Raw genomic sequence first — 15,705 nt, forward strand, 5'->3', positions numbered from 1 at the left:
GAATTTTAAAAATTTCTATTTTACTTGCTAGTTCTAGAACTTCAGGGTAATTTTCCTTAATAATTTCTTGAAGTATAGTGCCTATACTCTTTTTTGAATATGGCTTCCAGGTAGTCTAACAATTCTTAAATTATTTCTCTTCAATCTGTTTTTCAGGTCAATTGTTTTTCTAATGAGATGTTTCACATTCTCTTCTATTTTTCATTCTTTTAACTATATTATTTCTTTTTTTTCTTTTTTTTTTTTTAGTGAGGCAATTGGGGTTAAGTGACTTGCCCAGGGTCACACAGCTAGTACGTGTTAAGTGTCTGAGGCTGGATTTGAACTCAGGTCCTCCTGACTCCAGGGCCGGTGCACTATCCACTGCGCCACCTAGCTGCCCCCAACTGTATTATTTCTTGATGTCTTATGAAGTTATTAGCTTTCTTCTTGCCCAATTCTAAGTTTCAAGGAGTTCTTTTCTTCTGTGAGTTTTTGGGTCTCTTTTTCCAATTGGTTGCCTTTGTTTTCATGATTTTCTTGCTTTTCTTGCATTGCTCATTCATTTTTCCAATTGTTCCTCAACCTCTCTTATTTGATTTTTTAAGTCCTTTTTAAGTTCTTCCAACAACAGTTTTTAGGCTTGTGACCATTTTACATTCTTCTTTGAATGAAGCTTGAAAGGAAACTGTTTCTGTTTTCTTCTGAGTTTGAACCCTGATCTTCTCTATCACCATAGTAGTTCTTTTTGGCTGGAATCTTTCTGTTTTTTGCTCATTTTTTAATAGTCCATTTCTTGGCTGTTAACAATATGTTAGAATCAGGTTCTGCTCTGGGAGATAATGTCACAGCCTTCAGTTTTTTTGTGCTGTTGTTTTCTGAGTTCTATCTGGGGGCCTATGACCTCTTGGTTCTCCTAATGTTCTATAATCCAAGTGCAGGTGTGGTCACTGCGTTTCCAGCTCACACCTTGATTTATAAGTGACTCCAGGTACTCCTCTCTGCCCCTGAGTGTGACCAGGGTCCCCAGCACTACTGTCATCACAAAAACACTCTTGCTCTCTACAGTATACTTCAGGTGGCTGCAAGCATCATTTTGCCCTTTTACCATGTAATTAAAACCAGGGACTCTATTTTCCTGGCAGTGGCTATAACCTCTGTGACCAAACTCACCATCCTGTGCTCATGCCTTCTTGCCCACAGCCACTGGCTTGGATTTCATTTAGTCAGCATTACAGTCTTCCCCCGGGCTTGTTCACTCAGCAGTATCTGCCTGGAGGTATCTGCACTCGAATCAGGTCACACCACCACCCCAACATGTCAGATCTTTCCTAACATCCTCCCAAGTTGTCTTAGGCTGGATGACTGCTTTGCCCCAACTTTTAATTACTTGGGTCACTCTAAAATTTACTTTGAGGCATTATTTTAAGTTATTTGTGGGGTCATTTAGGAGATCCAGTTACTTTCCTGACTTATTCCCATATCTTCTCACAATTCCTGCCCTCTGTCACTTGTTTTCCATTTCTCTGTCTATTGGCTCATTCCCTACTGCCTACAGATATACTTGTTTCCCCCATCCTAAAAAAGCCTGCACATGATCCTCCTATACCTGTTCTTATCTTTTCTCTTATACCCTTTCTACCTAAACTTCTTGAAAAGGCCATCTACAATACATCCATTTTTTCTGCTCTCATTCTCTTCTTAACCCCCTACCCTTTAAAACCCCTTAGGCTTACAACCTTATCATTGCCTATCACTTTACTCTAAAGTCACCAATTATCTCTTAGTTGCCATATTCAAAGACCTTTTATTAATCTTCATTTCCTCAACCTCTCTGGAACCTTCAGCACTGCTGAAAACCCTCTCCACCTTAATATTCTCTTCTCTCTAGGTTTTCAGGGCGTCTCTTCTGGTTTGTCTTCCTATCTGACTGCTCCTTCTCAATCTCCTTTGCTGGATCCACATCTAGATCCCACCCTCTCACAGATACCCACAGGCTTCTGTCATGTCTCTTCTCTTCTCCTTCTATACTACCTCTCTTGATGATCTCATCAATTTCCATGGATTTACCTTTCACCTCCAAGTTTATAATTCTCAAATCTACCTATCTTGCCACAACCTCTATGCTAATTTTTAATCTCATTATCTACGGACATCTCAAACTAGATATTCATTAGACATCTGTCATGGGGTGCAGAGCACCCCAGAAGTTCTCTGGGGCACACCAAGGAACCTTCTCCATGAGAAACTAAACCAGAGGACAGATAACCTAGAGAGATAAACTGAACCAAATCGGACTGAGCTAGCTTCAGATTCCTACCCTTCATTCTGGTCTCCCTTACCCTGGGGAGATAAATTTGGGTGTGGCTGCGGCCTTTGTGTTCTGACCCAATTCCTCTAGTCACTACCAGTGGGGGATGGTCCTCCACTCCTCACCCAATTCCCCCAGCTACCACCAGTGGGGGATGGTCCTCTCTCTCACTAAAGGAACTTTTCATGGGCAGATGGTCCGTCCGTCCCCCGCCCCCCATAAGTCCTCTATAAAAAGTACCTGCCATTCTCCTGTTCAAGGAGATTTGGTACCTCTGAGCCATGTGCTTTGTGCCTGTCTCCCCAAGAGAAGTCGAAGGATTTCTTTCATGGTTTCCCTCCCCCCACCCTTCCCTTCCCTTGCTCCTAAATAAACCATCACCTTCTTCTAACTACTTTTTGTGTGCAAGAGGGTGTAATTCTTTAAAGAGGAATTCCCAAGAACCCCAACCCCTGATCTAACCCGTACCCCACTTCCCCCCATATCACATCTTAAACTCAACATGTCCAAAACCAAACTCATTATCTTTTCCCCCTTACTGCCCCTCCCAACTTCTCTATTACTGTCAAAGATAACACCACCCTCCCAGTCCCACAGGTTCACATCCTAGGAATCATACTAGATTGCTAACTATCTCTCATCCTCCATATACAATCTGTTGCCATGGCCTGTGGATTTCACCTCTGCAACACCTCTTGAATACCCCTCCCTTCTCTTCCTTGGCACTTTTGCCACTCTGGTTTAGGCCTTTGTCACTTCATGCCTGTATTATTGCAACAGCCTGATGGTAGGTCTGCATGCCTCAAGTCTCTCTCCAAGCCAATCTATTTTCTAATTAGTCACCCAAGTGATTCTCTTACCACACAGGTCCAATCATGTCACCTCCCTACTCAAACTCGAGTGGCTCCCTACTGCCTCCAAGATCAAACAAAATCCTCTGTTTGATCTTCAAAACTTTTCATAACCTAGTGTGGTAAAATATGAAAGTTTTTAACAGTCGGTTAGGATAAGTGAAAGACGCCAGTTTTTCAAGGACCACCCTTTTGGGGAGGAGATGAACAGTCCGCCTGCTGCGCATGTCAGACTGCCTGCCAGGTACAGTGCGCCTGCTGCGCATGTCAGACTGCCTGCCGGGTTTTTTTTGACTTCCGGGGTGGAGAGAACGGGAGTAGCCTTTTTTGCCGGCTTGGCGGGACTCCGGGCGGCGCGGCACAGACGGTCTGACTCACTCCAAAGGTGGCCTAAATCGGTTTGGTGAGTTTTTATAAGGAATATAGACAGCCTAGATTTAAGACGATTTGTACTGTATTTCTGTTTTCCTATCCTTCTAATCAACAACACCTTATATACAATAAAGGCTCTATCTAGAAAACCAGAAGCTTCTTCCATTTACTAGTCTGGGAGATGAATTAAGGGAAGGGTTAAGTAGGGGAGATTTATGATCTAATATCCAATTTTAAATCTCACAGTTTGGCGACCCCGAAGGGACCTTAAGGACCCTCCCACCCTCCCTAGTTTGGCCATAAGCCGGCTAATTCGGTGGATTTTCCAAATACCCCCCCCCCCCCCCCCCCCCCCGCGGACTTTCCCTTTGTCTAATCTCCCTTAAAGACTTTAAGCCTCTAAAAGTCTTGCTTTAAACAGAAAAGCCAGCCCAGTTTAAAGGGCAAGATGCTCGAATATTCTACCATCCCTTTGATTTTTCTCATCGGAATGTATTGGGACAGCATAACATCCCGACTTAGAGGAATAGTTTATTCAATGGTCCTTCATAACATTATTGGTTTTTTCCTCATTCAGGCAGCAAAAAGTTTTTTGTATAATAGTATACGTGAGAATCTTTGGGAAAATACGTTTAATATAAGTAGAAATTTTATGCCTGCAATTGAAATACCTTTTAATACCACATCCATAGTTCATACGACTAAGGATTTTATTTTTTTTTGTTGTTTTTTTTTTGTTTTTGTTATTATCATTGTTTTTGTTATTATCATTGTTATGATGTGGGGGAAACTCTCACATATGGAGAGAGACCTCAAAATGGCTGTTTCTACTAGAGATGATCCAAGTTCAGAATCAGATCAGCAGAAACTACTCCCTCTGCAGGAAGCTATAGAACATAGTAAGAAGGGAGTGCCAATTCAAGTCAGAAAATATAGCCCCTTTAGACCAAGTGACTTGAGCGCATGGAAATCAATCATCCCTAGTTTTGAGAAAAATCCAAACACTGTAATTTCACAGTTAAGGACTATATTTAATGCATATCAACCCAGTTGGGCTGATGTTACTTGCCTTTTGGAAACTTTACTGTCCCCAACTGAGATTACAGATATTATCTCAGCAGGAAATGCCCTTGTTGCGAAAGGTAAGGCCGATGTGGAATGGCCTCTAAAGGATCCAGAGTGGAATTATAATGATGATAGGGATTTCCAAAGATTAAAAGATGCTAGAGAAACACTTCTGAAGGGAATGGAATCTTGCTCTAGAAAACCGGAAAACTGGCAGAAATTTTTAAGCCTACCTCAGGAGGCTAATGAAAGACCAAACAGATTTTATGATAGACTTTGTGAGGCCGCTAGACAGTACACCAGATTGGATCCAGTAGATTTAAGAGATTCCTGTATCATTCTCAACACATTTGTTTATAATTCACCAGTGCCAGAAATACGCAGATACTTTCTGAAACAATGTCCAGACTGGAGAAATCTCACAGTAGATAGAATTAAGGAACTTGCAAATTATGTCTTTGACTCACGTGAGGAAGATCCAGATCACCCTAAACAGAGCATTCTGGCACCAGCGATTCCTAGTCAGCCATGTGGACACCGGAACAAGGACACTAAGGTGTGTTGTTACTGTCGTAAGGAGGGGCATGAATTGAGAGAATGTAGGACTTGGAGAAGAAATTCTAATTCTAATTACAGGCGAAATCAAAATAGAAATAGATCTTTTTGGAGGAATACAGAAAGGCAGTACCAGAATAATGGTAACCAAGACCCCCCTCAGAAGAGGACACAGGAATGATGGTGTCTTGGGGAGGAATGGAACATAGATAATGAAAGCCATATATTCCCAGATCCAGATTTTTTGAATGCACTTGTGCCAGTCCATTCACCTCCCCAGAGTAATGAACCACATGTCACCTTAAAAGTGGGGGAGACTTATTATGATTGTCTGCTAGACACAGGAGCCTCTAAATCAGTATTAGTAAGCAAACCAGATGCTGGGTGTAGACCTGTAGGATTTTTGAATGTAGTGGGAGTCTCAGGAAAGAGCCAGAGAGTGGCAAAATTGAATCCTCGCATGGTATCTATGGGGCCCTTAACAGTGGAACATTCATTTTTACTCATGCCTGATGCCCCTGTAAATTTATTAGGTCGTGATCTCCTTTGCAAGCTTAGAGCAACCATATCTTGTGCTCCAGATGGGGCTGTCTCCTTACAATTGCCAGAGGATACTGTTCATTTATTACCAATTTTACTTACAGAAGCTCAAGGAACAGCAGGGGAGGTATCCAAAATCCCCTCTGACATTCCTGAGTCTTTATGGGCCTCATCCCCTAATGAGGTGGGGCTCCTTAAGTCTGCCATGCCTGTTACCTTTAAAGTTAAGGGGGGACCACCCCCCTCCATTCCACAGTATCCATTGTCTAGGGAAGCAATAGAAGGGATCACCCCTATAATTGAGGCTTTGAAAAGCCAGGGTATTATTATTCCATGTCATCACTCTCCATGCAATACTCCCATTTTGCCAGTTAAAAAACCCAAGCCTGGGCCAGATGGTAAACCTGTTTATCGCTTTGTGCAAGATCTTAGAGCGATTAATAATTATGTTATTCCTAGACATTCTATAGTCGCAAATCCGGCTATGATAATTTCCTCAATTCCCTATGAATCTACATGTTTCACAGTGGTAGACCTTTGCTCTGCCTTTTTCTCCATACCAGTACATGAGGACTTCCAATATTTATTTGCTTTTACCTGGAAAAATAGACAGTGGACCTGGACTAGACTCCCACAGGGATTTGTAGACAGTCCCACATTATTTTCCCAAATTTTACAGCAGGATCTGGCCTCTATTACCTTTAAGGGCTCCACACTAGTACAATATGTAGATGACTTACTTTTGGCCTCTCCTAATGCTGAAATTTGTCAGGAAGATAGCCGTCACTTACTGCTGGAGCTGCACAAGAGAGGACACAAGGTTTCCAAGACAAAGGTACAATGGTGTTTGCCCCAGGTAGAATATTTAGGATTTATTTTGGCTGCTGGAACTCGCTCTGTCTCTTCTAAGAGAGTCCAGGCCATTCAACAACTCTCTGCCCCCACTACTAAGAGGCAGTTGAGAGCCATTCTGGGAGCAGCTGGGTACTGTAGACAATGGATACCCTCTTTTGGTGAAATTACTAAACCCCTCATAGCTCTTACAAAAAGTTCTGTTCCAGACAGTTTACAGTTGGATCCCCAGCATCTCTCAGCCATAAAAGAATTAAAACGGGCCTTGTTATCAGCACCTGCCCTAGGACTGCCAGATTATAGTAAGCCTTTCACTCTCTTTGTGCATGAACAAAGGGGGGTGGCTTCTGGAGTCCTGACTCAGTCACTGGGGCCTAACCAACGTCCTATAGCCTACTATTCAATTCAGCTGGACCCTGTAGCGGCTGGAGCGCCACCTTGCCTTAGAGCAGTGGCGGCCACAGCGCTTTTGGTAGAAAAAGCCTCTGATTTGGTCCTAGGTAACCCTCTAACTGTGCAATGCCCTCACGAAGTGGAGGCTCTCTTACTACGTCACAGGACACAAGCCTTTTCAGATCAAAGGCTGGCTAAGTATGAAATAACCCTGTTAGGTAATGAGAATATCACTTTAAAACGCTGCACAGTTCTTAATCCAGCAACACTACTCCCTAACTTACCATTCTCGGGGGAACCGTTGCATGACTGTGCTTCTTTAGTTGATATGGCTGAAAAACCCCGTGATGATCTTTTTGATACACCTTTAGAAAATCCTGATCTTGTCCTCTATACAGATGGTTCCTCATTTATGAGAGAGGGAACCCGTTTTACTGGAGCTGCTGTAGTTTCTGATTATGACACCCTCTGGGCAGCTTCTCTGCCTTCCCATTTTAGTGCACAGGCTGCTGAACTTGTGGCTCTTACACAGGCCTGTAATATAGCTAAAGATAAGAGTGCCACCATTTTTACTGACTCGAAATATGGCTTTGGCATATGCCACTTTATTGGTATGATTTGGCGTCAACGAGGCTTTCTAACATCCTCGGGCAAGGCTATTGCCAATGGGGACCTTATCAAGGACCTCTTAGATGCCCTAAAACTGCCTTCTTCCCTAGCCGTTGTACATTGCCCTGCCCACACAGGGAATAGTGATCCTGTTTCAAAGGGAAATGCACGAGCCGATTCTGCAGCCAAGCTTGCTGCATTAGAAGCTCCTGAACATGTATTTAACCTTTCACCTTCTGAGGATATTCCTTCCAACCTAACCTATGACGATTCTGAAGTAGAAAAGTGGAAAAAGAAATTTAAGGCGAAACAGATCAATGGCATCTGGGTGTCTCCGGAAGGTAAGCCATTTCTTCCCCGGAAATTCTACCACCAGGTATGCCTCTCTGTTCACAGAAAAGGCCATTTTGGTACACAAGGCATTGTAGACTCTATTAAGAGAACCTGGATAGCACCAGGTGTGACTAATACAGCATCTCGAATCTGCTCGGGCTGCTCCACATGTCAGTCTTATAATCAGTATGCTTTTAAGGTCAAAGCTTATGGAGGGCGTCCTCTAGCATATACACCTTTTGAGCACTTACAAATTGATTATATTACTATGCCAAAAGCAGGACATTATAAATTTTGCCTTGTTATAGTTGATCAGCTCACTCGGTGGGTGGAGGCCTTTCCCAGCCCCCGAGCCACAGCTGCCTTTGTTGCCAAAATTCTTCTTAAAGAGATAGTACCTCGTTTTGGCCCACCAGCCCGCATCGATTCTGACAAAGGCACACATTTCACTGATTCGATTTTATCCCAAATCTACTCTTTCTTGGGAGTGACTCCAAAATTCCACACGCCCTACCATCCACAAAGTTCAGGCCAAGTCGAACGTATGAATAAAGAGCTTAAGAGTATGATTGGCAAATTATGTACTGAAACCCATTTGAAATGGCCTGATGTTCTACCATTGGCATTATTCTATCTACGAAGTAGACCAAGAGGAGAACTTCATATATCTCCTTATGAAATGCTTTTTGGTCACCCTCCTATCCAAGCTAAAACTTTTTCCCCAGTTTATACATCACTGGTGGGAGGTGATACTTCTGTTGCTTCCTATATACAGGAATTACAGACCAGGCTACGTGAACTCCATGAGGCAGGAGCTGTGGTCCAGGCAGGACCATTAGACTTTTCATTGCATAACTTCAACCCAGGAGATAAAATATATGTAAAGAATTTTCAGAGAACCAGTGGAACTCAACCTGCCTGGGAAGGACCTTTTCAGGTATTATTGACAACTCCTACCGCCATTAAAATTGGTGAAAAAGACTCATGGATTCATTGCTCTCATATAAAGCCTGCACCATTCATAGGTGAAGAGATTTCAGATAGACCTGAGGTAGACGCTAAAGAGGTAAAAACCCTAACGATAGCAACTGTTAAAGAGCAAAGAAAGTTCAGAGGAAACAGGAAGTTCCCATTTAAGAATCCCACTGATCAGTTAAATGCTTTGGGACTCAGTCTTCGTAAAGTATCAGGAGACGGAAATTGCCTTTTTAGGGCTTTAGCAGACCAGCTAGAAGGTCACTGTAGAAATCATCTCAGACACAGACAAGAAGCTGCTTCTTATATGATTAACCATAGACAAGAGTTTGAGTCTTTTATAGTAAATGACTCCCCTTTTGAAGAATATGTTGATGAATTAAAGAAATTTGGAAAGTGGGGAGGAAATGATACAATTGTAGCATTTGCTAAGCAGCATCAGCTGAATGTTGTGGTTCATCAATTAAATCAGCCTTTATTGAAAATCAGTGGCACAGACAAAACTGATGCTACAGAACTCCACATTTTCTACCATAAAGAACATTATGACAGCATTAGAAAGATCAATGACAATTCAGAAACCCCTGCCACTTTGGCATGCAGAGAATTGGGGAACCAGTTAAAACAATGTGGCATACCCCAAACTCTAGCAGCTTAAATACCTTATAATTTAACAAGCATTTCCTTCTACAGGCAAAAGCACTGAAGTACATGGCCTAGTTTTCTGGCCTACCTCAACTATTTTTTTTTATTTTATTAATTTTTGGGTTTTTTTTGTTTTTGTTTTGACTTTTGAAAGGCACTGAAAAGACCTGGAATTGACTGCACCTTTAAGTTCTTTAAGAGCACAAAAGGGTGCTTAGCTAATCTTTTGCTTTTTATTTTTTATTTTTGGTTTTGCTTTGGTTTTTTTTTTACTTTTGTTTCTTTTGCTTTTCTTTAAAACTAAATTTTGTAAACTAAGTGATTATTCAAAGACATTTTAAGTATATGCTGTGGGTGAGGCTATCGGGCCTCAGAAGCTACCAGAATTCTTCTTTTTTTTTTATTTACTCTTTCTTTTTGAGAGAACCATGAGTTCTAATGAGTTTTGTTTTATTTATTTATTTTTCTCCTTTCTCTTGTATGTTGTTCTGTTTAACTAAAAAGTACCAGAAATTGCTTGATACCTCACTGAAAACATTGAATATTGAATCTTGCTAATTGAAGTCTTATTTCTTTTTGATGAATTAATCACCACTTTAAGTATCTGCTACTGTTATACCAGAGAATTCATGTATAAGATGATGTGGTCTACTTGCTAAAAGAAGATTATGTAATAATGTCTAAAAGAAGATTATGTAACAATGTCTAATATAATCAGCTATTTACATTCGTTTATTATTTATATGTCATTATACTCTGGGTATGGTTTGGAATTATTGTATATATCACTAATATATTCTCAGTTATGCAGCATAGCACACATTTTTACCATCATATTGTCTTTGGTGAAATTAATGAGATTTCAGAAATATGGAAACTTATCATTTCAGAGACTAACTTGCTGTGAACTCTGACGCAGGCCCTGGAGAGAATATATGTGCAACAAAAGGAGAGACAGGTATACGTAAGTCCATGGTTTGCTTATGATGGTGACTATGTAGAGCACAATTACTAGGCACAGTCCAGTATTCATCCTCTCTCCCTCCTAATTTAACCTAATTTAACTGAACTTATTTATCTTTTTATCTCACTCAGTTGAATTCACCTGTGGCCTAGCACAATCACTGGCTGTCTCAGAACCATGAGATATGGTATGATAACCTTTCCATAACATTTTCAGGTGTCATGAACACATACTAAATTTGGCTTTGATCCAGACACATGGTGGTAAAAAGTGTTACACATTGCATAACTACCTCAACCCTCTATTACAAGTCTAACCATATAAAGGAGGGAATGTAATGGAATTTATTAATTTGATCATTGACAATGCTATGCTAAGGTTTTAAAAATACAGCAATTCAAACAGTTAAAGAAGATAATCCAGCTTTCCAGACCAGAGTCCAGAATCCAGTTTTCCAGACCAGAATCCAGTTTCCTCCTGATGACATCTTACCACTTCAAGAAGACAAGAGAACTCAGAGACTTTATATGAACTGTTTTGCTTTATTAGCTTTTACTATCTCCTTTCTGTTATATACTATCTGTAACATGTACTCTCTGCAGAGGCTCTCCCTTTGCAAGACTAATGTCAAAGCGTCGGTTCATGAGGAAAAAAAAAAAAATCGCCCCTCTGGACAAAACTTTCCTCTCTTCCTTTTCTGTATTGTTGTTCGCATATTATTAGTCAGCAAAAGTTATTATATTCTTTTTACTGTTCCATCAAGGAAACATTCCGTTTCTTGAGGAAGCAAAGGGGGGAAATGTGGTAAAATATGAAAGTTTTTAACAGTCGGTTAGGATAAGTGAAAGACGCCAGTTTTTCAAGGACCACCCTTTTGGGGAGGAGATGAACAGTCCGCCTGCTGCGCATGTCAGACTGCCTGCCAGGTACAGTGCGCCTGCTGCGCATGTCAGACTGCCTGCCGGGTTTTTTTTGACTTCCGGGGTGGAGAGAACGGGAGTAGCCTTTTTTGCCGGCTTGGCGGGACTCCGGGCGGCGCGGCACAGACGGTCTGACTCACTCCAAAGGTGGCCTAAATCGGTTTGGTGAGTTTTTATAAGGAATATAGACAGCCTAGATTTAAGACGATTTGTACTGTATTTCTGTTTTCCTATCCTTCTAATCAACAACACCTTATATACAATAAAGGCTCTATCTAGAAAACCAGAAGCTTCTTCCATTTACTAGTCTGGGAGATGAATTAAGGGAAGGGTTAAGTAGGGGAGATTTATGATCTAATATCCAATTTTAAATCTCACACTAGTCACCTCTTAACTTTCCAGTCTTCTTAGACCTTCATCCCTACCAAGGAAGTAGTCAATCCTTCATTTGAAAAGTGGCCTAAGAACTTTGGCATTGGTCAAGTCATCCAGCCCAAAAGGGACCTCACTTGATACATCAGACTGCAACGTCAAATGGACCCCACTAAGGGTCAATGGATCCCATTGAGCTAGTGATCTTCCTACCTGTCTTGTGCCAAAAAATTAGCGTTTCTTACTGTATTACTAAAGGCAAATGACAGGTATGATGAGACCCTTCGTCACCGGGATGGCAATTTCTGGGTCATACTGCCAGTGGATCATACTGCCAAGCTGGAAAGGGAAAAACCTAAGGAACTTGCAACCAAATTGGGTTAAATGCATGTTTGATTTTTCCCTACATAAAAATAAAAATTTAACCAAAAAAATCACCCAGAGAGCCAAATTAATTATTTTTTTATTCAAAACCTAACTCCACCCTCTTTTTCCCCCCAAGTCTTTCAGTTTTAACTTCAAGTGAAAGATAGTGAGAGATTACAAGTAGCGGCCTCAAATTCCATCTCCTTGCTTTGGAGCTCACTGGATCCTAAAGACTAGGGAATTTCTCCACCACTACCCACCCACCCCTGCCCCAATGGTCTTTCAGGGGCACAGTACTATATTTCCTAATCATATTTCAAATTCTTTAAATAACTAATTTTACTCGTATTTCTCCTGTGTTATTTAACACAAACTTTTTAAACAGCGCCAATTAATTGGAATTCTGTTACATTTTTAGCTTTCTAATAGCTTATAAACACATGGTTTCTTTCTTGTGGGTTTTTTTTTTTTTTTGGTGAGGCAGTTGGGGTTAAGTGACTTGCCCAGGGTCACACAGCTAGTAAGTGTTAAGTGTCTGAGGCCAGATTTGAACTCAGGTACTCCTGACTCCAGGGCCGGTGCTCTATCCATTGCGCCACCTAGCTGCCCCACATGGTTTCTTTCTAATTCTCCTTGGTGGCCTTGATTCTGGTTTATCTAAACAATTCTGTTATATAAGGCTCTGAAAGTTCTACTTCAAGCTTTCCAAAAGACAATCCTAGTTCCTGGGAACCTCCTCCACTCCTCTCATTGTTTCTGTCTCCATTATCCAGAATGGGGTCTGGGCATGAGTGACAATGGAGATCAGGTAGGTGCTTCCTCCTCATGGACCTGTCTTTTGTTTTGGTTTTTGGGGTTTTTTTCCAATCTGCATTTAGGCTCCACCAGTTCTTTCTCTGTAGATGGACAGTACCTTTCATCATAAGGAGGACAGGGGTTCTTAACCATTTTTTTTTTGGCCTGTGTCCTCTGGCAGTTAGTCAAAACCTTCTCAGAATGTTTTTAGATGCATAAAATACATAGAATCAAAATGAAAGCAAACTATATTGAAGTATAGTTATTGAAATCTCTATTTTAAAAAAGAGTTCAGAGGCCCCAGTTCTTGTGTACTTGCCTAGGATAAAATACAAACTCTTCTGCCTGGCATTAATCTGGCTCTCATCTGCTTTCCCAGTCACTTCACATGACTCCTTTTCCCACATTCTTTATTCTATTCAAACTGGCTTGCAGGCTATTCCATCCTCCTTCGCCATGCCCATGTGTGGAATGCACTCCCTTCTCATCTCCACTTTCCAAGAGCACTGACAGCTCAGCTCAAGCTCTTTCTTGATTTCACCAATTAATAACCCTCTCTCCAGGGGCGGCTAAGTGGTGCAGTGGATAAAGCACCAGCCCTGGATTCAGGAGTACCTGAGTTCAAATCTGGCCTCAGACACTTGACACTTACTAGCTGTGTGACCCTGGGCAAGTCACTTAAGCCCCATTGCCCCGCAAAAAAAAAACAAACAAAAAAAAAAGCAAAAAAATAATAATAATAATAACCCTCTCTCCCTTTTGAAATTACTCTGTGTACCTTTGTATTTACTTGCTTGATTACGGTACGTTGAATGTCAGACAATAGTTATTTCTTTTTACATTCCTTTACAAGTTGTTCCTTCACTGGAACACCCACCACCACCACCACACTTCCAATGAAATAAAACGCAAAGAAAACCCTCATAAAAACCACGCATAGTTCAGTATAACAAATTCCCACACTGGTCATGTCAGAAGATATGTGTCTCTTTGCATTTCCAGTTCATCACCTCTCTGTCAGGATTTGAGTGGCATGTTTCTTCAGTCTTCTGGGCTTGTGATTTATTATTTTGTTGATCAGAGTTCTAGAGTCTTTCAAAATTGTTGTGGGTTGTTGTTTGTTTTTTTTTTCTGTGCTCTTGTTATCATTGTATAAATTGTTGTCCTGGTTCTGTTCACTTTACTCTGTATCAGTTCATACAGGTCTTCACAGTTTCCTTTAAATCTGTCCATTTTATCATGGCAGCTGTGGGACACTGGGCAAATCACTCAACTCATCCTCAGTTTCCTCATGCAGTATGGAGTCCCAAAGAAAAAGAGAAGAGAACACTTGGCTTGTTCACGCAGGTCCCAGGCGAAAAACCCTGTCTTTTGTTTAAATCATTTTTTTCATTCTTTAATTAAAGTTCCCTCCTGACTTAAACAAGTTTTCCTTTTCATGGTCAAGAAAGGGTTAATAAGAGGCAGCTATTAAGTTCTAGATAAATTTAAAATGCAAAGCATATGTCTATTTCTTCTTTATTCTGGGATTACTTTCAAACTAGTTGCCTTTCTATATTACATTAAAACAATAAATCTATCAATTTTCAGGAAAAAGGTGATTTAAGTTCTGTTTACCCACCTGAAACTTATACAGAATTTAATTCCTTTTTTTCCTTAAAACAAATTTGATAGAATGGTACCCCAAAACTCACTAAAATATTTCAAGGGGCGGCTAGGTGGCACAGTGGATAAAGCACCGGCCCTGGATTCAGGAGTACCTGAGTTCAAGTCCGACCTCAGACACTTAACACTTACTAGCTGTGTGACCCTGGGCAAGTCACTTAACCCCAATTGCCTCACTAAAAAAAAAAAAAAAAAAAATTTCAATATGTTAAACTTTGGCTAAGTGCCTTATCAAATAAAGAGAAGGGAATGAGTTCCTAGAATTAGCCAAAGTCCGAGTTCGCTCCAGTAATATTAAAATGATTAATCTCCAAACTCCTTAATGATTAATCTCAAATCTCCTTGATTTCTAGACCTTCAAAATCTACTAAAATGTTTTTAGTAGTTACCATAATTTGAAAATTTACAGTAAAGATACTACACTTCAGTTGTAAATTTAGTTTCTAATTCACTTTTAACACCACAAATTTCTACAAACATGTTTCCTGTGTTGTTTTTGTGTCAATTGGAAGCAGGGCTTCTACATTATTGGACCTGAGTCAATCATTTATTGCTTCACTTTCTATTCACAAAGATCCATTAGTTGTTGCACAAGTATTGACAAAGAACAAGGATAACAAAGTGTAAGGTAATATTTAAGTAATGAAGCAGAAGGAACAAGGTGCCAATGTGCCAGACGAAGGATAACCATCCATTTTAACATGCAATACTCAAGGGGAAGCTAGGTGGCTCAGTGGATAAAGCACCAGCCCTGGATTCAGGAGGACCTGAGTTCAAATCCAGCCTCAGACACTTGACACTTACTAGCTGTGTGACCCTGGGCAAGTCGCTTAACCCCCATTGCCCTGCCTAACCCACCCCCCATACACACCCCCAAACAAAAAACAAAACAAAAAAAACCACGCAATACTCAAGAGATTTAATTAAAGCAAGATCATAAACAGCTTCACAGACTAAACTTCAGGGTCTATGAAACCTTTAATACTGGAGATATTCCCTTGGGGAACCATATGTTACCAACAGGTTACATCAAAACAGTTTCTTCTGTTGTGAATAGGGGACATTTTAAGAATTTTCCCATTAAAGATCCTGGACTCTGGAAGGGCTTACCTCATTGAAATTGTTGTCACTGCAAAAAGTATT

The sequence above is a fragment of the Dromiciops gliroides genome, chromosome 3 (assembly GCF_019393635.1).
Source record: "Dromiciops gliroides isolate mDroGli1 chromosome 3, mDroGli1.pri, whole genome shotgun sequence".
NCBI lineage: Eukaryota > Metazoa > Chordata > Mammalia > Microbiotheria > Microbiotheriidae > Dromiciops > Dromiciops gliroides.